The 23565-nt window shown below is 51.4% G+C and overlaps 1 protein-coding gene across 1 annotated transcript in view; it reads left to right on the top strand.

Moving 5' to 3' along the window:
• Positions 1 to 668: 668 nt before the first annotated feature.
• Positions 669 to 23565, top strand: part of CDC42SE1 (CDC42 small effector 1) — an 86266-nt gene continuing 63369 nt past the window's right edge. Inside the window, exon 1 of the mRNA XM_015424499.1 lies at positions 669 to 790. The gene's annotated coding sequence lies outside the window, so the exon portion shown is untranslated. The remainder of the gene's footprint in view (positions 791 to 23565) is intronic.

Genomic DNA, 23565 nt, shown 5'->3' with positions numbered 1-23565 from the left:
GAGCCAGTTTGGTGTAGTGGTGAAGTGCGCGGACTCTAATCTGGGAGAACCGGGTTTGATTCCCCACTCCTCCACTTGCACCTGGCTAGATGACCTTGGGCAAGTCATAGTTCTGATAAGAGCTGTCCTTGAATGGGCAGTCCTTGAAAGAGCTCTCTCAGCCCCGCCTACCTCACAGGGTGTCTGTTGTGGGGAGGGGAAGGGAAAGGAGGTTGTAAGCCGCTCTGAGACACCTTTGGGTAGTGAAGGGCGGGGTATAAATCCAATCTCTTCTTCTTCTTCTACCTCGCAGGGTGTGTCTGTTGTGGGGAGGGGAAGGGAAAGGAGTTTGTAAGCCGCTCTGAGACTCCTTTGGGTAGTGAAGGGCGGGGTATAAATCCAATCTCTTCTTCTCTTCCTCTTCTTCTTCATCCCCACAACAGCCCTGCGAGGTAGGTCAGGTTAGGTTCGTCGCTCCTTTCCAGCGGCTGTCAAGTGCAGAGGGAAGCGGGCGGGCGGGCCGCCGTGTCCCCCCCCCAGCTCAGGTCCCGCGTCGCCCCCCGCCGTCTCCAACCGGCGGGCGCCCGGGCGCAATACCAGCGGCGTCCGAGGTGGGAGCTGCTGCTGCGGCGCGGGCCTCGCTCGGCGTCGCGTCGAAAGTCTGGCGAGCATTTCCTCCTTCTGGCCCGCAGAGAACCACACCTCGTGCCGGGGCTGGAAGTTCCCAGAGCAGGGAAATTTCCACGCCGGCCAAGGCAGCCCGTCCCGGGAGGCGCCCGAAGGAAACTGACCAGCCCGGAGGAGGAGACGGGTAAGGAGGCGCGCTTTGGGGACCCCCGCCAAGCGACCCTGTGCGCTCGGCTTCGCACCGCGGGGTCCGGCTGAAGGTGCGCTTTGGAGGGAGGGGGCGAGTCCAGGAGGGCCCCCCAACACCCTTCCGGACCCACACTTCGCCGCCCCCAACTTTTTCCACCGAGTTGCCTTTTTTAACGCCCTCCTTTCCCAACAGCGGCGAGCAAATCCCGTGCGTAAAAAGGGGACCGTTCCTCGCCAGACCCGCTTGGCAGGAAACGGGGAGTTGGGGCGAACGGGTCTTTTTACGCGGCTCGGGCCCGGGGGGGTCGGTCGGTTTGGGGCTCCGCTGAGGTTTGGGAGCCGGTGAAAAGTGACCCGCTCCCCCCCCCCCTCCGGAGGGATTTCCTTTTCAGCCGGTTGGCGAAACGGCTTTTGCAAAGAGCCCTTTTTGGGCAAGGGGGGGTTTTGGAAACCGGGGGGGGGGGGAGAGAAAATTCAAAAGCTCCAACTGCAAGGAAAGAGGGGAGGGCGGGAAGTTTCTGCCTCTCTCTCTCTCTACCTCCACCCCCCCCCCCGAGGTCTCAAACAGGATAAATCCTAACTGCTCAAATTCGACATTTCCCCACTCGCTCTTTCGCTTTTCTTCGCTTGCAAAGTCTGGGGGTCAGCCGCCGGCCTTGTCCCTCGCCTCTCGCGCCCGCAGCCCCACTGCAACGTGCCGCTTCGGCCCCTTTCCCCTAAGCCGGCCGAGGGTCTCCGCGGGAGTAGAGGAAGAGGAGGGCACATGCATGAAAAAAAATGTGATTTTATTAGTTTTTGCGCCCGGCGAGCCGGCGAATTTTGCTTACGGTCTCTGAAAAGTTTGGAATCTCGTGGCTGGTTTAACACAACCCAGCAACAGAACCAGGGTTTTTTTTGGGGGGGGGCTTTGGACCCCCTCCCCAGTGGGGTAGCAGGCAGAGGTTGGCATGGGGGAGGTAAATAAAAGGCCAGGTCTCTGTCTTTTGCACGGCAGAAGGAGCTAGTTTAAAATTAAACTAGTGGGGGGGGGGTGTGGAGAGAATCTTTAAAATTAGATTTTCTCCACCACCCCCCACTAAAAAAAAACCCTTGTAAATTTTTGCAAAGCTTAGATTGAAGCCCTGAGTCTCTACTCGGTCCCCCCAATTTCCTGTCGTTTTAATTTTTTTTTACAATGTCTATTGAAAAAAAATTATTAACAGTACAAGAAACATAGTCAATTTCCTTTCTTTGTGGTGTGGGGGGCAGGTCGTGGCGAAGCCCGGAGTGTGATATACCTTATTTGAGGCCTAGTTACTTTTCTTTTTAAAGAAATCGTCCTTGCTTACCTACAAGTAATTCTTCTCTTTAAATCGCCCCAGGCTTTTGTGCCATGCTCTGGAATGCTGAAGGAAGGGAACCCCCCCTTCCTAATTTTTATAAATCCCCCCCCCTCCTAATTTTTACAAATCTTTATAAAAACTTCTTCTCCCACGACTGGAGGAAGGAAATAATGTGAAGTCCGATCCGTTGAAAAACGTTTCTCCCAGTCGTTAAATGTTTCAAGCAGCTGAAATGCTTCTGGCCAATGCTCCCTCTAAGCTGTGGAGTCTTGGGAGCAAAACCTCTACTTGGTGAGCTACTGGCATTAAAGTTGTGAGCCGGTGATTCGGCTACTGCATAAACTAGTTTGCTCTTGAGCCGTCCTTCCTGAGCTGAGACAAAAATCTGTGAGCTGGAGGCTAAAAAAACCTCTGTGAGCTAGCTCACACAAACTCAGCTTAGAGGGAACACTGGCTGTCTTGGTTTCATAAATGGGCGGAGGGGAGGGGGACTTTGGAGAGGCCGGATTTGCAGAAGTTGAACCTGCCGGCTCACCAAAAAAGTGGCCGCTCTGAATGTGTTTTCCTGCGAAAAGATGATGCTTTTAAAAACTGGAGGTGGGGAATCCGGCGAGGGAAGTTTCTGTCCCTCTCCTGTGCAAAAAGAGAGTTTGAATTTGGGTTGTGCTTCCCATGTGATTGGGGCTTGTGGGGGTGAGTAAGGCGCAGCTGTTTGAACATGATTACAGTCTTAAGGGTTTCTCTCTCCTCTCCTCTCCCCTCCCCATGTGGCTTCTCCTTTCTCCGAATCCCACGCCTGTGACGTGTGAGGCCGACCGCGGGAGGGTTTCTCAACAGCTACGTTAGGGCCCTGTCGAGACAGAGTCGGCCTGTGCATTGGTGCGTGAACGCCAGCGAGTGTGTGCCTGCGTGCTCCCCCAGGCGTGTGGGCCAGAGCGAGCTGCCCGCCCCGATTATCTGGGGTACAGAAACCTGTCGGGGGCGTCTGCCACAATCCATTCGTTTGTCCAGGAGGTGACAAAGGCGCTCTTTGTTACGGCTTTTCTCTCAAAAGAGTGCGCCTGGATTTCCGAGTTGCACCTTACATCTGTGTTCCGCGTAGAGCTCCCGGGCCCCCGCCCGTCTCCGCGAAACTGGCCCTGCTGAATTCAGAGCACATCCAGAGAAGCCCTGTGCTCCAAAGGCTTGTGGAATTCAGGTCACATCCTGAGTGACATGTGAGCGGGAAGTCTGGGGTTGAGTTCAGTCTGTCGCGACGGTTTCCCTGAGGTCGCCGTAAGAAATTAATTCCGGCTCTGGGTTGCATTCCCTTCTCTCCCACGAGGGAGGCCTTGGAGGTTTCGTCACTGCACCTTTCCTCGAACGGATGCAGTGTTTGTGGATATTCCGTGACCTCGTGTCGGCTCGGCCAGTCGGTCTTAATGGCCATCAGTGCAGCAGAGGATAACTAGATTGGGGTGGCATTTGTGCTGTGAATTCTCTCTGGCTAAATATCAGGGAAAACGTCCTAACTGTCAGAGTGGTTGAGCAGTGGAACAGTCTGCCTCGGGAGGTGGTGGATGCTCCTTCGCTGGATGTTTTCGATGGGAGGCTGGACGACCGTCTTTCGGGTACGTTGTAGGGCTATCTTTCGGCTCTGCTCCTGCAGAGTGCAGGGGGGTTGGACTAGATGACCTGCAAGGTCCCTTCCAACTCTAACATTCTGTGATTCTATGATTCTTGTAGCAAATGGCCCCCCTTTGCAGACATACAGTGGCTTCCCTAACGCAGCCGCCTTGGTAGCGAGAGAGAGGCAAGATAAGAACATAAGAGAGAAGCCAATGTTGGATCTGGCCAATGGCCCATCTAGTCCAACACTCTGTGTCACACAGTGGCCAAAAATACTGGGTGCCATCAGGAGGTCCAGCAGTGGGGCCAGGACACTAGAAGCCCTCCCACTGTTGCCGCCCCCCCCCAGGTACCAAGAAGACAGAGCATCCCTTGCCCCAGACCGAGAGCTCCTCTCTATACCTTGTGGCTAATAGCCCCGAGGGACCTCAGCTCTTAACATAAAAACATAAGAGAAGCCCATGTTGGATCAAGCCAACGGCCCATCCAGTCCAACGCTCTGTGTCACACAGTGGCCAGAAATACCTGGTGCCCTCAGGAGGCCCAGCAGTGGGGCCAGAACTCCAGAAGCCCTCACACTCTTGCGCTCTGTGTCACACAGTGGCCAGAAATACCAGGTGCCATCAGGAGGTCCAGCAGTGGGGTCAAGACTCCAGAAGCCCTCCCACTCTTGCCCCCCCCCAGCACCATAAGAACATAAGGGAAGCCAATGTTGGATCCGGCCAATGGCCCCTCCAGTCAAACACTCTGTGTCACAGTGGCCAAAAATACCAGGTGCCATCAGGAGGTCCACCAGTGGGGCCAGGACATTTGAAGCCCTCCCACTGTGGCTCCCAAGCACCAAGAAAACAGAGCATCCCTTGCCCCATAATAACATAACAGAGAAGCCAATGTTGGATCCGGCCAGTAGCCCATCCAGTCCAACACTCTGTGTCACACAGTGGCCAGAAATACCAGGTGCCCTCAGGAGGTCCAGCAGTGGGGACTCTAGGACGCCTCCCACTGTTGCCCCCCCAAGGACCAAGAATACAGAGCATCACCTGCCCCAGACTGAGAGCCCCTATCTATACCTTGTGGCTAATAGCCCCTGATGGACCTCTGCTCCAGATGCTTATCTAATCCCCTCTTGGAGCCGCCCATGCTTGGAGCCGCCACCACCTCCTGTGGCAGTGAGTTCCATGCGTCAATCACCCTTTGTGTGAAGAAGGGCCTCCTTTTCTCCGTTCTAACCCGACCGCTCAGCAATTTCATGGAGTGCCCACGAGTCCTTGTCTTGTGAGAAAGGGAGAAAAGGGCTTCTTTCTCTGCCTGCTCTATCCCATGCATCATCTTATATATGCTCTCTGTGCCAGCACTCCGCCAGCATGAGCCGGTGCCAGTCCTCCTTGGCCCCGAGAAGGGACTCCGTTTGCTACAAATGAATCCCAAGGCCCTTTCTCTTCCCGTCGTATCTCGTTGGAATGAAGGGTCCTTTTGTTCCAGGGCAGCGGCGGAGCGTGGGGAGCCGCAAGGGTGCCAGGGTGCTGTCTAGGATCAGGCCTCTCTCTGTGCCCAGCTGTTGTAGAGCAAAGGCCCCGGCATGACTCGTTCCTGCTGGGGAAGGGTTAACGGCGTCGCCCTCTGTCTACCGGGCTGCAGATGGAGAAGCCCTGCTTGATGGCAGATGGGAAGGTTTTGAAAAGATAGCGGCCCTCCGCGAACACGAGCGTTTCCGGATCGCGGCTGCTGGTTGGCTGTGTATGAAGGCCGGAGATGATGATGATGAAGAAGAGGAGACTGGAGTCTCAGAGCGGCTTACAACCTCCTTTCCCTTCCCCTCCCCACAACAGACACCCTGCGAGGCAGGTGGGGCTGAGAGAGCTCTTTCGACGACTGCCCTTGAGAGAACAGCTCTGACAGAGCTATGGTTTGCCCAAGGCCATCCAGCAGCTGCAAGTGGAGGAGTGGGGAATCAAACCCGGTTCTCCCAGATTAGAGTCCGCGCACTTAACCATGACACCAAACTGGCTCTCAGACTCCCCACACATACGTACAAACACACTTGTGTTCATAATACTGACATGGGTTTTCTGCTGTACTACTAAGTTGCCAGAATCAACGTTTGAGTCCAGCGGCACCTTTAAGAAGAAGAAGAGATTGGATTTATACCCCACCCTTCACTACCCAAAGGAGTCTCAGAGCGGCTGACAAACTCCTTTCCCTTCCCCTCCCCTGTGAGGTGGGTGGGGCTGAGAGAGCTCTTTCAACTCCTGCCCTTGAGAGAACAGCTCTGACAGAACTATGGCTTGCCCAAGGTCATCCAGCAGGGGCAAGTGGAGGAGTGGGGGAATCAAACCCCGTTCTCCCCGATTACAGTCCGCTCTTAACCACTACACCAAACTGGCTCTTCACCAAAACACACCAAACAGATGGACCCCCCCCTCTGTTCAATTTGGTGTCGTGGTTAAGTGCGCGGACTCTAATCTTGGAGAACCGGGTTTGATTCCCCACTCCCCCACTTGCAGCTGCTGGATGATCTGGGGCAAGCCATAGTTCTCTCAGAGCTGTTCTCTCAAGCGCAGTTCTCTCACAGCTCTCTCGGCCCCGCCTACCTCACAGGGTGTCTGTTGTGGGGAGGGGAAGGGGAAGGAGTTTGTAAGCCGCTCTGAGACTCTGAGTGAAGGGTAGGGTATAAATCCAGTGTCCTCCTCCTCCTCCTTCGGGTCTGGGGAGGGTGGGCTAAAGTGGAGAATTCCTGGCCTCACTAGCGTTCACCGTCTCTCCGAGCTAAGAGCAGGGTTCAAGTCCTGCAGCAGCTCCGAGACCCCCCAAGATTTCCAGGGTAGAAGCTTTCTCTAAGGCGTTATTGGACTCATATCTTGGCCTTCTACTTCAGACAGACACGGCTAACCCTCCTGAAAGTGTTTCCAAACGAACTGTCTCCATGAAACCGAGGAACCTAAAAGGAACCCGGGGCCGTGTCTCTGAACCACAAATCCATATCCCTGTGTCTTCAGAAATCCCCCCATCTACGGGTTAGGATCAATCTGCAAGTGCTGTAATTCAGTGCCAGACTTCAAAAGCCCTTCCTTTTTTAAAAGGGCTGTTGGAGATAAACCGGATAAGATCTGGCGAGTTCCTAGTAACTGAATTAGTAGTAATAGACGCAGGCATAGACAGCTTTGAAAGGGATTAGGCAGATTTCATGGAGGAGAGGTCTATCAGTAGCTACGAGACAGGGCGACTGAAAGGAACTTCCACAGTCAGAGGCACTAATCCTCTGGATCCCAGAGCTAGGAGGCAACAACAGGGGAAGGCCTCGGTCTCTGTGCCCTGTTCTTGGACCTCCAGAGGAACTGGTTGGCCACTGCGTGAGACAGGATGCTGGACTAGATGGACCACTGGTCTGATCCATCAGGGCTCTTCGGATGTTCTTATGAAGGCCTCGGCCTCTATGCCCTGCTGTTGGCCCTCCAGAGGAACTGGCTGGCCACTTTGTGAGACAGGAGGCTGGACCAGATGGACCACTGCTCTGATCCAGCAGGGCTCTTCTGATGTTCTTATGAAGGCCTCGGCCCCTATGCCCTGTTGTTGGACCCTCAGAGGAACTGGTTGGCCACTGTGTGAGACAGGGATGCTGGACTAGATGCACCATCACTGGTCTGATCCAGCAGGGCTCTTCTGGTGTTCTTCTCAGGGGAAGGCCTTGAACTATATGCCCTGTGGTTGGACCTCCAGAGGAACTGGTTGGCCACTTTGTGAGACTGGTCTGACCCAGCAGGGATCTTCTGATCGTGTTCTCAGGGGAAGGCCTCTCTGCCCTGTTGTTGGCCCCCCAGAAGAACTGGTTGGCCACTGTGTGGGACAGGAAGGGGGACTAGATGGACCACTGGTCTGATCCCATGATTCTGTGATCCAGCAGGGCTCTTCTGAGGGTCTTATGTTCTTAAATTTTTTTGTTAGTTCTGTTACCATGGAAATAGGGCAGTCGAGATCTCTTTGGGCTGGATCGGACCAAATAGGTTTTGCTGTCACTGTTCAGCCTTGGTCGTATTTCCGCTCACTCTCCACTGCGTTTGTTTTTTTTATTTTATCGAAATATTTTGCACTCCACCGTTCCTCTTGGCTCAGGGCAGCTTTGCCGTGTTGCAAAGGATGATGGGACACATCTCGGGACCTTGGAAGGATTTCCGCCTTGCGTCACTACTTCTGGGTCCTAACCCTGATTTGCCTTTGAGCTTGTATTTCAAAGGATTTCTAGCCGGAGTGTGTCCGAGCTGGGGGTTTCCTGGTTTCAACCAGATTTGTCGGACGACATTTCTGTAGGTGTGACTTGACTGCCCATTTCCCCCTTCCTTTGTATGGACCTTCCCTTGCATACAACTAACTCTCTCTGCAGACCACCTGGGGGAATTTGCGGGGGCTTTGTAGGGGGGTGTCATGTGACTCTCGGTGCCGTATGACCAACTTCCCTGCACGCCGCCGCCTCCACACGGATTTCAAGGGGGAAGCCCGTCTTGCTTTAGGACTTTCATTCTTACTTTGATAGGGTGTGTGTGGGGGGGAATATCCCACCTTTCCTCATGGTTCAAGGTGGCTTCCGGTAATAGTTGAAAAACACTTTCGGGTTAAAGCCAGAAATAAAATGGCAAACCTCAGATTTCTCCCCTCCACCCCCGAAAAAAGATGCCTGGCATAACCCCCCCCCCAAAAAAGCTCTGGCAAACAGGCAGGGGTCATTTCCTGCAGAAGCGCACAGGAGCAGAGCTCCGGTAGTAAAGAGCCCAGGGGGCGGGCACATGCAACAAGCCCCACCCCCTGCTCCCAGCAGCCCTCAGTCAGAGCAAGAAGCAGCCAGGTAAGCTGCAGAGCCAGCAGGTCCAAAACAGTCCAGTGGCACCTTTAAGACCAAGTTTTATTCAGGCACAAGCTCTCCCTCCTCTGTGAGGACAGATCTACAGGTCCCCCCCCCCCCCATGTGTGACAGATCTACAGGCCCCCCCCCCCCCCAATAGCTAGCAATCCAAAACAGTCCAGTGGAGCCTGAGCGGTGGGTGTTGCCTTCCGATGCACTTCCGGTGATGTCAGGGGGTGTGGCATATGCAAATAAGTTATGCTAATGAGTTATGCTAATGAGCTCCTGCACCTCTTTTTCTACGAAATGACCCCTGCAAACAGGTAACCCTGGCAGGGCCTCTTGAAGATAGGCTCGCCTTGGGAAAGGTGCAAAAGGGGGCAACGGGGAGGGGGGGGAACACCTTCACCAATGCTCCCTCTAAGCTGTGGAGTCCTGGGAGCAAAAATTCTCCTTTGTGAGCTACTGGTATGAAAGTTGCGAGCGAGCGATTGGGCTGCTGCATCAATTAGTTGGCTCTGGAGCCCTCCTTCCTGAGCGACGGCGAAAATGTTTAGCCCGGGAAAGAGAAGGTTTAGAGGGGACACGATTGCAGTCTTCAAATATCTGAAGGGCTGTCATGTGGAAGATGGAGCGGATCTATTCTCTCTTGCTCCGGATTGCGAGACTAGATCTAATGGGTGGGAATTACAAGGGAGTCGATACCGGCTAAATATCAGGAGGAACTTCCTAACTGTCAGAGTGGTTGAGCCGTGGAACAGTCTGCCTCTGGAGGTGGTGGATGCTCCTTCGCTGGACGTTTTCAAGCGGAGGCTGGACGACCCTCTTTCGGACGTGTCATAGGGCTGTCTTTCAGCTGTGCTCCTGCAGAGTGCAGGGGGTTGGACTAGATGACCTGCAAGGTCCCTTCCAACTCTCTCTATGATTCTATGTGTGAGCCGGAGGCTAAAAAGCTGTGAGCTAGCTCACACTAACTCAGCTTAGAGGGAACGTTGACCTTCACCATGGAGAATGGTTAAGGAGCTCAGGGGCTCTTTAGCTTGGAGAAACGACGACCAAGGAGGTGACATGATAGAGGTTTACAAAATTATGCACAGGATAAAGCAGGCAGAGAAAGAACTCCTTTTCTCCCTTTCTCACATGACAAGAACTCGTGGGCACTCCATGAAATTGCTGAGCAGTCCGGTTAGAACGGATAACCGGAAGTCCTTCTTCACCCAAAGAGTAATTAATATGTGGAATCCACTGCCGCAGGAAGTGGACGTGGCTACAGGCATAAACAGCTCAGGGGCTCTTTAGCTTGGAGAAACGACGACCGAGGAAGCGAAATGATAGAGGTTTACAAAATTATGTACGGGATACAGGAGTTCGAGAAAGAACTCCTTTTCTCCCTTTCTCACAAGGCAAGAACTCGTGGGCACTCCATGAAATTGCTGAGCAGTCCGGTTAGAACGGGTAAAAGGAAGTCCTTCTTCACCCAAAGAGTAATTAATATGTGGAATCCACTGCCGCAGGAAATAGACGTGGCTACAGGCATAAACAGCTTCAAGAAGATATGGAGCAGAGGTCCGTGAGTGGCTCTTAGCCACAAGGTATAGAGGGAACACTCTGTCTAGGGAAGTGATGCTCTGTGTTCTTGGTGCTTGGGGGGTTTCTGGAGTTCTGACCCTGCTGGTGGACCTCCTGATGGCACCTCTGGACGGCGAACAAGAAGGCAGAGAGGCCGAGGACTTCCCCAGATGTTGCCTCCTGGCCCCGGCATTCAGAGGCCGACTGCCTCTGAACGTGGAGGCTCCGGTTAGACGGCATAGCTATTAGCCCTTGGTCGACCTCTCCTCCATGAATCTGTCTAATATCCTTTGGGGGGGGCGGATGGGGGCGTCCAGTAAACTGTCAAACGTAGCCCCTACCCGTAGTGGTTCGGAGTGTGGCCGCTAATCTGGGAGAACTGGGTTTGATTCCCCATCCCCTCCCCCACAGGCAGCTGCTGGATGACCTTGGGCCAGTCATAAGTTCTTTCAGAGCTGTTCCCTCAAGGGCAGTTCTCTCAGAGCTCTCTCAGCCCTGTTGTGGGGAGGGGAAGGGAAAGGCGATTGTAAGCCGCTCTGAGACTCCAAATGAAGGGTGGGGCATAAATCCAATCTCCTCCTCCACCTCCTCTTCCTCCTCCTCCTCTTCTTCGCCTTCTCCGCCCCCCCCCCCCCGCCTGATGTATGGTGTTCCAGCGGTCAAAAACTTGGTTAGGGACAACCCTTGAATTAAATCCATTGAGACAGGAAGACAGAGGAGTCCTTTTTTCATATTTTCCTCTCTCCTCACTCAGCCGCTGTGCCACCGGGCAATTTGGGCATGTTTCTGGGAAGGCATTATGGGTAATTTTGAGGGCTGTTCATGCCACAGCTAGCCATCCTGACCGTGGGTGGCAGGGAGCGGGTCGAGGCCCAGTCGGGAGCAGACAGAAAAGACTCAGGTTGCCAACTCCAGGCTGGGAAATTCCTGGAGTTCCGGGGGTGGATTTGGGAAGAGGAGGAGCCTCGGCAGGGTATAGGGCTGTAGAGTCCGTCCTCCAAAGCAGCCATTTGCTCCAGGGGAAACTGATCTCTCTCATTTGGTGCAGTGGTGAAGTGTGCGGACTCTAATCTGGGAGAACCGGGTTTGATTCCCCACTCCTCCACTTGCAGCCGCTGGATGACCTTGGGCAAGCCGTAGTTCCGATAAGAGCTGTCCTTGAAAAAGAGCAGTTTCTGTCAGAGCTCTCTCAGCCCCGCCTACCTCGCAGGGTGTGTCTGTTGTGGGGAGGGGAAGGAAAAGGAGTTTGTGAGCCGCTCTGAGACTCCTTTGGGTAGTGAAGGGCGGGGTATAAACCCAATCTCTTCTTCTTCTTCCAGTTTGGTATAGTGGTTAAATGCGAGGACTCTAATCTGGGAGAACCGGGTTTGATTCCCCACTCCTCAACTTGCAGCCGCTGGATGACCTTGGGCAAGCCACAGTTCTCTCAGAGCTGTTCTTGAAAAAGAGCAGTTTCCGTCAGAGCTCTCTCAGCCCCGCCTACCTTACAAGGTGTGGGGAGGGGAGGGGAAAGGAGTTTGTAAGCCGCTCTGAGACTCCTTTGGGTAGTGAAGGGTGGGGGATAAATCCAATCTCCTCTCCTCCTCATTTGCAGATCAGTCGTGATTCCAAGAGTTCTCCAGGCCCCGCCTGGAGGTTGGCAATCCTGTTTGGTCGCCCCGCACGCTCCAGTTCCTTGGGTGTACGATGTACGTGTCCCCCTCCAAGCATTTTACCTGGAGAGGTCCCACTAAGTTCCTTCTGTGGTTGTTTTTTGGGGGTTTGTTTCGGCCATTTTAATTTAGCCCCCTTCAGGAACGGGGCGGACCGAGAATCCACGTGCTTTTGCTGCACCGAGTTAATTTTGCGCTATTAGTTGATCGGCCTCCCAAGCCCCCACCCCCCCGCTGCCCAATGAACGTGTGAGGGGTGGTTCTCGGAGGGTGGGCCAGGCAATTCAGGGACACGCAGGGGGAGCCGCTCGCTTGCTCGGTCGGATTCCACCGTATCCGGTGAGAGGCCCGGCTCTGAAACGCGCTCCAGACAGCTGTGTGCTTGAGGGTGACCCGCCTGCAAATGTCACTGGGACGGGTTTGTCTTCGCCTCGCTCCCCAGGTGGCTGGCTGATTTAGGAATCCTCTTGCAACTTGGGGTCAGCGGCTCTCGTCTGCTAGTCCCGAGAAGGGAAGATAATCTTCCTGCCGCTTCTAGCCCACCTCCCACGGAATCCGGTCAGGGTGGAACGATGCAGGACTGCCGTAGAAGACCGCATCCCCGTGCTGAGTTCTTCTCGGTCGTATGTCGGATCGGGTGGTCAAGCCGTGTCGGTCTGAAGCCGCAAGACAAATTTAGAGTCCAGCGGCACCTTTGAGACCGACATAGGTTTATTTCAAGGTATGAGCTTTCGGGTGCGTGCACGCTTTTTCAAATACATTGGAACGGTGGTTAAGGTTCACGCTTAGATCCTCTGAGCTTATAGACGGGGGCCAGACAGCAAATTAACGTGTAACACGATGAAGATCTTTTAAGAGATGCAAAGATGAAATTTAGGTTAGAAGGCCAGCGTAAAGCAATCAACATGTCAGAATAGCAGATAAATGTGCAAAGGTGTCTTTCCTAATTGTGGGAAGTAAACGGAGACCCTCCATTTTCTCTCAGGCATCTAGGTCACTGAACAGCTTTTTCTTTTTTGGGGTGGGTGCAGCAAAACATCCCAATATTCCTTGCAATACATTCAGTAGTCTAATATACTGTTCTGAAAAAGAAACGCACTAAAATACAGAGGATGTGTAGTTGTCCTTGTTTTTTGTTTTTTTTTAAACTGCCCTCAAAGGGGCAGGGTTTTATTACATTTTCCACATAATATACACAAACAATTATAACATATACATACATACATATACATACATACTAACAGTACAGATACATGGAGGTTATTTTCAATTTTACCAATATTTATACTGATGCCTATTTTGCCTTAATAACAATTTCTCATGAACTGTGTAAGCAACTTTTCTGTCTCTTATCATCCTAACAGGTATATATTTCATTTAGTAAACTGTCTGTCTCTTGCAAGCTTGCCTACATATATTTATCATAACAATTATAGAACCATGACCAAGTATTCTGGAATGTCAAATCTGTTGCGCCTTTTATAAATAAAGTCAATTTATCGAATTCCGCAGCCTCCAGGATTTTATTTGCTAGTTCTCGTTTTGTTGGTATCTCCGGTAATTTCCAATATTTTGCATAGAGAATTCTTGCAGCCGTAGTTAAAAAAACAATCAAATAACGATCATCTTTGTTAGAATTATCAGGTAGAATATTCAACAACAAAGTCTCTGGTGTAAATGGTACTACCGTCCCTAGTACTTTTTGCAAGATTTCATGTACCATTACCCAATATTTCTTAGATTTTTCACAATGCCACCACATGTGGTAAAATGAGCCAACCTTATTTTCACATTTCTAACACTTATTTGAACATTTCGGGTCAATTTTAGCTAACCTTTCAGGTGTTACATACCATCTATAAAACATTTTATATATGTTTTCTTTATATGGAATAGCTTTCGTAATCCTAATATTTTTCTTCCATATTTGATTACACTGATCTAACTTAACAGCATGCTCGATATTCTGCCCCCATTGAAAGATATTCCCTTTTATTATTTCATCCACCATTAAATCATCAAGTAAAAAGGTAAAGGTTCCCTTGCTCGAAAGCCAGTCGAATCGGACTCTAGGGTTGCGGTGCTCATCTCCGTTTCAAAGCCGAAGAGCCAGCGCTGTCCGAAGACGTTTCCGTGGTCATGTGGCCGGCATGACTAAACACCAAGGCGCACGGAATGTTGTTACCTCCCCACCGAAGTGGTACCTATTTATCTACTTGCAATTTCTTGCTTTCGAACTGCTAGGTTGTCAGGAGCTGGAACTAGAGATGGGAGCTCACTCTGTCACGTGGCACACTCGGGTCTCGAACTGCTGAACTACCCACCTTCCACAGCCTGCAGTTCAGCGTCTTAACCACTTGAGCCACCGCAGCTCCCATCCAATCATCAAGTAACAACACATAAAATCTTCGTAAAAGCTTCTGATACATAGATATCATAATCTTTTCAATCTCTATAAGGTTTTTATAAAATCCGATTCTCTTGTCTTTAGTAATGTAGTCCTTCTTGTTGAGAATACACACATGAGGACTGAATGAGTTATCATAGGTGATGAGTATGTAGGATCACTTCCCTCGTCTCCTGAACTCTGTCAGGTAGTACATTTGCCCTGTTAAAATGTTCATTGGGGTTTTTTTAAAAGGTCCTTGTGTGTTTTTAAAGTTTCCGCCTGTCTCTTGGAGGCTACCCGATGGTCAATGAAAACGGACCCTTGGTGGTGGTAGAAAGCCGTCAGGTCGCAGCCTACATGCTGACCCCGTAGGGCTTTCGAGGCTAGAGATGTTCAGAGGTAGTTTGCCATTGCCTGCCTCTGCGTAGCAACCCTGGGCTTCCTTGGTGGTCTCCCATCCAAGTACCAACCAGGTCCGACCCTGCTTAGCTTCCAAGATCTGATGAGATCAGGTTAGCCTGGACCATCCAGGTCAAGGTGAGAGAAGAACAGAGGTGGTCTGCCATTGCCTGCCTCTGCGTAGCAACCCTGGACGGTGGTCTCCCATCCAAGTACCAACCAGGTCCGACCCTGCTTAGCTTCCGAGATCTGACGAGACCGGGCTAGCCAGCACCACCCAGGTCAAGACAAGAGACGAACAGAGGTGGTTTGCCGTTGCCTGCCTCTGCGTAGCAACCCTGGACGTCCTCCAAGTCCACCAAGTCCGACCCTGCTTAGCTTCCGAGATCTGATGAGATCGGGCTAGCCTGGGCCATCCAGGTCAAGACAAGAGACGAACAGAGGTGGTCTGCCCTTGCCTGCCTCTGCGTAGCAACCCTGGGACTTCCTTGGCGGTCTCCCATCCAAGACCTAACCAGGACTGACCCTGCTTAGCTTCCAAGATCTGATGAGATCAGGTTAGCCTGGACCATCCAGGTCAAGGCGAGAGAAGAACAGAGGTGGTCTGCCATTGCCTGCCTCTGCGTAGCAACCCTGGGACTTCCTTGGCGGTCTCCCATCCAAGTACCAACCAGGTCCGACCCTGCTTAGCTTCCGAGATCTGACGAGACCGGGCTAGCCAGCACCACCCAGATCAAGACAAGAGACGAACAGAGGTGGTTTGCCATTGCCTGCCTCTGCGTAGCAACCCTGGGACTTCCTTGGCGGTCTCCCATCCAAGACCTAACCGGAACCGGCCCTGCTTAGCTTCCAAGATCTGGCGAGATCAAGCCACCCAAGTCGAGGCAAGAGACCAACAAAGGTGGTTTGCCGTCGCCTCCCTCTGCGTAGCAACCACCCTGGGTTTCCTCGCTGGTCTCCCATCCAAGACCTAACCAGGACCGACCCTGCTTAGCTTCCGAGATCTTCCTTAGACTCCCTTTTATCCAGTCGTCAGGCAAGAAGCCCTACGAATGATGAAGGAATTTCTATATGAGTATGATTATAACCGTGCAATCTATAGCGCACAGTGTCTTTGTTCTGTTCGACTTGTTGGTCTTCTGCCAGTTGGAGAGCTTCCCAAGGGTTGCACATATTTGACAGTCCCTCGCTACGGGCGTGCCTTTATGTCGGCACGCCTTAGTGCCCTGCCATCGAGAGTTTTGCAGGGGAGAAATGTCAAGATCCCGTACTCAGATAGAGTAGGCAACTGTAGTGCAGGTGGCGTTGTTGTTCAGTCGCACAGTCGAGTCCGACGCTTTGTGACCCCATGGGCAACCTGTATCACGGGACCGTCGCGTGTAACTGCTTTTCTGGGTCTAGAGATCTTTTTATTTCTCCCTTCGCTCCAAAACATAGATCTTATGGAGACATTTACCTCTTATTAGAAGATAATAAAGAGAGAAGAGGTTGGATTTACACCCTGCCCCTTCGCTCGGAGCCTCAGAGTGGCTTACCAACGCCTTTCCCTTCCCCTCCCCGCAACAGGCACCCTGTGAGGTCGGTGCGGATGAGAGAGCTCTTTCGAGGACGGCCACTGAGGGAACAGCTCAGACAGAACTGTGGCGTGCCCAAGGTCATCCAGCAGCTGCGAATCGAGGTGTGGGGAAATCGAACCCGGTTCTCCCAGCTTAGAGTCCGCGCACTTCACCATGACACCAAACTGGCTCTTGACCTCAGGGGAAGGCCTCAGGAACTGGTTGGGCACCGGCAGACCTGTCATCCTTTTAAGCTGTGAATTGTTATGCATCTGTGATAGATTTTCGCAGCCATTCATAAGATTATTAGAAGAGCCCTTCTGGATCAGGCCAGTGGTCCATCTAGTCAAGCATCTTGTCTCACCCGGTGGCCAACCAGCTCCTCTGGAACAATGGGACTGGGAGGGCTTCTGGAGTTCTGGCCCCACAGCTGGACCTCCTGAGGGCACCACCTGGTATTTTTGACCACTGTGTGAGCCAGAGTGTTGGACTGGATGGGCTACTGGCCTGATCCAGCATTGGCTTCTCTTACGTTCTTATGTTAAGAGCAGAGGTCCATCAGGGGCTATTAGCCACAAGGTATAGATAGGAATTCTCGGTCTGGGGCAAGGGATGCTCTGTCTTCTTGGTGCTTGGGGGGGGGCAAGAGTGGGAGGGCTTCTAGTGTCCTGGCTCCACTGCTGGACCTCCTGAGGGCACCTGGTGTTTTTGGCCACTGTGTGAGCCAGAGTGTTGGACTGGATGGGTCATTGGCCTGATCCAACATTGGCTTCTCTTATGTTCTTATGTTAAGATCAGAGGTCCATCAGGGGCTATTAGCCACAAGGTATAGATAGGAACTCTCAGTCTGGGGCAAGGGATGCTCTGTCTTCTTGATGCTTGGGGGGGGGGGTCAACAGTGGGAGGGCTTCTAGTGTCCTGGCCCCACTGCTGGACCTCCTGATGGCACCTGGTATTTTTGGCCACTGTGTGAGACAGAGTGTTGGACTGGATGGGCCATTGGCCTGATCCAACGTGGTCTTCTCTCATGTTCTCATGGTCCATGGGGTCACGAAGAGTCGGACTCGACTGTGCGATTGAACAACAACCAAAAGTGAAACGTTTAAAAGGCAGTGGACGGAGCGGGCTGTCCCAGGCTCTGGTTCCCTGCGTTGCCCTTTGCAGTGTCCCTGTGACTGTGCTACGCAAAGCAAACAGTTGTTCAAATATTGCTTAAGTCCTCTTGTTCCCCCAGGTCAGGCCGTTCTCCTTCTCTCAAGGCAGAAAGTGAAAGGGGCCACGCGTTTTGGTTTTAAAGCAGCGTGGAGGCGAGCCCAGCCCGGAGGTGCAGGTTTCGCAGAAATTCGGTATATGGGTGTGCGTGCGCGCGTGCCAGTTTGGTGTAGTGGTTAAGTGCGCGGACTCCAATCTGGGAGAACCGGGTTTGATTCCCCACTCCTCCACTTGCACCTGCTGGATGACCTTGGGCAAGCCATTGATAAGAGCTGTTCTTGAAAAAGAGCGGAGGTCGATTGGGATTATTCTGCGTGTCTTGCAGAGACCAGGAGCAGAGATGTGAAGGCCCAGAAAAATTCGGGGGGGAAAACGTTTTTTCCCGTGAAGCCTTTTTTGTTTTTTCCCAAAAAATTGGAAAAATTGAAAAAAGAAAAGAAAAAAAATGATTATGGAACGTTTTATTTTAACATGATGGATAAAATATTTTGAGACCAGGTGTTCAAATATTTTCCAAATCTGATCTAATATTTGTGCACTGAGGACAAGCAAGTCCTAGGTTACAAACTGAACTCTCCAATGCAAGAACAAGATGCATTTCTTCCTTTAGGAGGGGCTGTAGTCATAAGAAAATAAAAAGGTTTCAGTTTTGTTTTTGCATGTGGGTGGGTATTCTGTTTGTAATAATTGTTTGGATACACTATATTTTTAATATGCTAGTTGTGATCATTTCATGCCAAATAAAAATGTTTATAGTCATATTTTATGTTCCTAAAGTAACAGAATGACTTTCAATCTAGAAAAGACAAAAGAAATGCTAATGTAGCATTTTTTTTCAATTTTTCAGAAAATCTCCGTTCCCCCCCCCCAAAAAAACCCTGGAATTGTTGCTCACAAGACTCCACAGCTTAGAGGGCGCGTTGGTCTTGACTGGTGTTCCCTCTAAGCTGAGTTAGTGTGAGCAAGCTCATGGCTTTTTAGCCTCTGGCTCACACGTTTTTGTCTCAGCTCAGGAAGGAGGGCTCCGGAGCAAACTGATTTCTGCAGCAGCCAAATCGCTCACTCACAACTTTAATGCCAGGAGCTCACCAAGGAGAATTTTTGCTCACAAGGCTCCACAGCTTAGAGGGAGCATCTTGTCCTGAAGCAGGCGACTCTGCAACTTCCCTGGTGGCTTGGGACTATTTATTATCACAAAGTTGGAGTCCCACGGCACCTTTAAGACCAACACATTTTTATTCAAGACGTGAGTAAGAATCTGTCGGTCTTCAAGGTGCCACTGGACTCTAACTTTGTTGTGTTGCTTCAGACCAACACGGCTGATCACCTGGACCTGCTATCTATTATGTTATTTATACCTGGCCTTTCTCTCCAGTGGGGATCTGAGTTGCTTAACGTCATTTTCCTCTCCCAGTTTGGTTGTTGGGGTTAAGTGCGCGGACTCTAATCTGGGAGAACCGGGTTTGACTCCCTCACTTCTCCACGTGCAGCCGCTGGTGTGACCTTGGGTCAGTCACAAGTTCTTTCAGAAGAGCGTTTCTCTCACAGGCAGTCCTTGAGAGAGCTCTCTCGGCCCCACCGATCTCACAGGGTGTCTGTTGTGGGGTGGGGAAGGGAAAGGCGTTTGTAAGCCGCTCTGAGACTCCGAGTGAAGGACGGGGTATAAATCCAGTCTCTTCTTCTCTTCTTCTGTTTATCTGTAGAAGAACCCAGTGAGGTAGGTCAGGCTGAGAGGGTGCCACTGCTGCAATATCACGCAGCACGTTTTCACGGCACATGTGGGGATTCGAACCTGGGTCTCCCGCATCCTAGTCCGGTACTCTGACAGCTCTACCATACTGGCTGTCACTGGACATGGATGCCCCTCTGTTCCCAAGACCGTCCAGGTCAGATGAGCTAGGGGTGCCGCCAGTTTGGCGTAGTGGTGAAGTGCGCGGACTGTAATCTGGGTGAACTGGGTTTGATTCCCCCATGCCTCCACTTGCACCTGCTGGATGACCTTGGGCAAGCCGTATGTCCTGATAAACTGGAGAGAAACAGTGAACATATATGAACTTGAGTTAAACAAGTGTTACAAAGTTACCTGAAAGATCCCTGTCAGTGAGGGATAAGATTGTGTGATACCAAAGCAATTGTTCATCATTTATACATTACTAGTTACATTGTACAACCCTCTTATTTTGTAGTTATTTCAATAAATCCTCTTTCATCCAAGTTTATACCAGCTCTGAATGAAATACTTCCCAGGACCACATAGATCCCTGTAAGCCTTGAACTCGGTCTACCAAATTAAAAAGAGCAACAGTAAAAGCATAAAGGTTTGGAAATCCTTAAAATATCTTGGTGGCAGCCGTATATACCCAGTAAAACAAAATAAAGAACACTTTTAAAGTAAAACCAGACCTCCAGAATAAGGAGGTCGTCACAGGGGTATAAATCCAATCTCTTCTCTTCTTCTTCTTCTATAGCTCCCAAGGGGTAGTCCTATTGTTTATGGCACCTGCAAGACTAACAGGGCAGCCGACCTCTGGGGGCGGCCTGGAGATCTCTCAGAATTACTGTTGATCTCCAGAGTACAGAGATCAGTTTGCCTGGAAGATTACAGCTGCGTCAGGGGGTGGAGTCTATGGTAAACCATAGAGTCCAGGAGAAACAGACGTCCTTGAGTGCCATCACACCTGGCTAACTGGAGAGCCAGTTTGGCGTAGTGGTGAAGTGCGCGGACTCTAATCTGGGAGAACCGGGTTTGATTCCCCACTCCTCCACTTGCAGCTGCTGGATGACCTTGGGCAAGCCGTAGTTCTGATGAGAGCTGTTCTTGAAAAAGCCGTTTCTGTCAGAGCTCTCTCAGCCCCACCTACCTCGCAGGGTGTGTCTGTTGTGGGGAGGGGAAGGGAAAGGAGATTGTTAAGCCGCTCTGAGACTTCCTTGGGTAGTGATGGGCGGGTTTGTAATGATTCCTTGTTTTTGTGGGTCTCTTTAAAAGTTTGGTTGCATGGCTGTGGTAAGTAGACTAGAGTGGTTGAGAGAAGCAAGTGGGGTATGATTGGTGGTTGACAGAGAGGGGGAGGGGTTTTGCAAGTGAATCTGGGTGGATGAATAAGTGTCAGTCAACAGTTTCAGTTACAAGTGGACAGTTGAGTTAGACAAGCAGTTCTTGGAGAAGCAGTTATAAGCGGACAGCTGAGGTAGTTCAGTGAGAAACAGAAGGAAAGCTGAGTGTATAGGAAAAAGTAAATGAAAGTTTAATTGAAGACAAGTTATAGGAAAAGCTATATGTCCTGATAAACTGGAGAGAAACAGTGAACATATATGAACTTGAGTTAAACAAGTGTTACAAAGTTACCTGAAAGATCCCTGTCAGTGAGGGATAAGATTGTGTGATACCAAAGCAATTGTTCATCATTTATACATTACTAGTTACATTGTACAACCCTCTTATTTTGTAGTTATTTCAATAAATCCTCTTTCATCCAAGTTTATACCAGCTCTGAATGAAATACTTCCCAGGACCACATAGATCCCTGTAAGCCTTGAACTCGGTCTACCAAATTAAAAAGAGCAACAGTAAAAGCATAAAGGTTTGGAAATCCTTAAAATATCTTGGTGGCAGCCGTATATACCCAGTAAAACAAAATAAAGAACACTTTTAAAGTAAAACCAGACCTCCAGAATAAGGAGGTCGTCACAGGGGTATAAATCCAATCTCTTCTCTTCTTCTTCTTCTATAGCTCCCAAGGGGTAGTCCTATTGTTTATGGCACCTGCAAGACTAACAGGGCAGCCGACCTCTGGGGGCGGCCTGGAGATCTCTCAGAATTACTGTTGATCTCCAGAGTACAGAGATCAGTTTGCCTGGAAGATTACAGCTGCGTCAGGGGGTGGAGTCTATGGTAAACCATAGAGTCCAGGAGAAACAGACGTCCTTGAGTGCCATCACACCTGGCTAACTGGAGAGCCAGTTTGGCGTAGTGGTGAAGTGCGCGGACTCTAATCTGGGAGAACCGGGTTTGATTCCCCACTCCTCCACTTGCAGCTGCTGGATGACCTTGGGCAAGCCGTAGTTCTGACAAGAGCTGTCCTTGAAAGGGCAGTTCTGGAAAAAGCTCTCTCCGCCCCCCCCCCACCTCACGGGGTGTCTGTTGTGGGGAGGGAAGGAGTTTGTAAGCCGTTCTGAGACTCCGAGTGAAGGGCGGGGGATAAATCCAATCTCCTCTTCTTCTCTTCTTTTGCCTCTGCTTTCCAAAGGCGCCTTCCCCAGACGCAGCTCCCAAATCTCCAGGAATTTCCCCACCCTGGAGTTTGCGACCCAGTGTTATGCTGTCGGTTGTAAGAGTGACTCCTTACGATGCACAAAGCTCTCTCCTGTACAAGGATATAAAAAGAAACAGCTAATTGTCATAAAAGATTTAACGATATTTCTTCATAGCGCGTTCCTTGGCTGCCAGGCCATGCCTAAAGGTAATTTTCTCCGTCGGCGTGTTTATTGCTGGTTTCAGCTCCTCCGGGCTGATGTGTGCGGATCCAACCTGACGGCACGGAGGGGGCGTTCTGTGGGCCCGTCCAAATCTACGGAGATGAGATTTTTTATGGCGATGGTGGAGCGCCTTTCCTACCGAACCGTGCAGCTCAACTCCAAGCTCCACTAATTAGTTTGTGGAAGTGAGTGAATCGGAACACAGGGCCCGTTTCCAGAGTGCAGGCGTTGGTATGTATAAGGTCCCAGTTGCAAGATGCAGGGCTGGTCTGAGACCCCGAAGAACTGAGTCCAGGTAGATTGAGAGCATTGGGTTTTTTCTGATTAAGGCCGAGGAGGAGGAGATTGGATTTCTACCCTGCCCTTCACTACCTGAAGGAGTCTCAGAGCGGCTCACAAACTCCTTTCCCTTCCCCTCCCCACAACAGACACACCCTGCGAGGCAGGTGGGGCCGAGAGAGCGCTCTCGAGGGCTGCCCTTGAGAGGACCGCTCCGAGAGAACTTGTGACTGACCCAAGGTCACACTGGCAGCTGCATGTAGAGGAGCCTGGTTCTCCCCGATTCCCGGTTCTCTCCCCCACTACGCCAAACTGGCTCTCATTCCATAGTGAGACTAGCCCGATCTCAACAGATCTCGGAAGCTAAGTAGGGTTGACTGTGGTCAGTACTTGGATGGGGGACCACCAAGGAAGTCCAGAGGCTGGCGAGGCAAACCACCTCTCTTCGTCTCTTGTCTTGAAAACCCTACAGCAGGTTTCCTCGACCTCTTTGAGCCTGTGGGCACATTTGCAATTCTGATGTTAGCCCGTTGGGGGCACAGCCACAAAATGGCTGCCACAGGAGGGGAGCCATCCACAAAATGGCCGCCGCAGCTTCCCTTCCACCACCCAGTGAAGATTTTTGTGCTTGGTATCGTGCTTAAGAGCGCGGACGCTAATTTGGGAGAGCTGGGTTTGTGTCCCCACTCCTCCACATGCAGCCGCTGGCGTGACCTTGGGTCAGTCACAAGTCCTCTCAGAGCTGTTCTCTCATGGGCAATCCTCGAAAGAGCTCTCTCAACCCCACCTACCTCTGTTGTGGGGAGGGGAAGGGGATTGTAAGCCGCTCTGAGACTCATTCGGGGAGTGCAGGACTGGGTATAAATCCAATCTCTTCTCTTCTCTTTTGCCAGTTTGGTGTAGTGGTTAAGTGTGAGGACTAATCTGGGAGAACCGGGTTTGATTCCCCCACTCCTCCGCTTGCACCCGCTGGATGAAGGAAGAGCTTTGACTACCAAGAGCCAGTTTGGTGTCGGGGTTAAGTGCGCGGACTCTAATCTGGGAGAACTGGGTTTGATTCCCCACTCCTCCATTTGCAGCTGCTGGTGTGACCTTGGGTCAGTCACAAGTTCTCTGAGAGCTGTTCTCTCTAGGGCAGTTCTCGAAAGGGCTCTCTCAGCCCTACCTACCTCACAGGGTGTCCGTTGTGGGGAGGGGGAGGGAAAGGAGTTTGTCAGCCGCTCTGAGACTCCTTTGGGTAGTGAAGGGCAGGGTATAAAACTTGAGACTGGCCGAAGGTCAGCTTGGTGTCGTGGTTAAGAGTGCGGACTCTAATCTGGGAGAACCAAATTTGATTCCCCACTCCTCCACGTGCCGCTCCTGGCGTGATCTTGGGCCAGTCACAAGTTCTCTCAGAGCTGTTCTCTCAAGGGCAGTTCTCGAGAGAGCTCTCTCAGCCCCACCTGCCTCACAGGGTATCTGTTGTGGGAAGGGG

The sequence above is a fragment of the Gekko japonicus genome, unplaced genomic scaffold, assembly GCF_001447785.1.
Source record: "Gekko japonicus isolate JY-2015 unplaced genomic scaffold, Gekko_japonicus_V1.1 scaffold142, whole genome shotgun sequence".
NCBI classification, from domain to species: domain Eukaryota; kingdom Metazoa; phylum Chordata; class Lepidosauria; order Squamata; family Gekkonidae; genus Gekko; species Gekko japonicus.
Note: the sequence above shows the minus strand (reverse complement) of the source record. Positions and strands in the feature narration are given on the sequence as shown.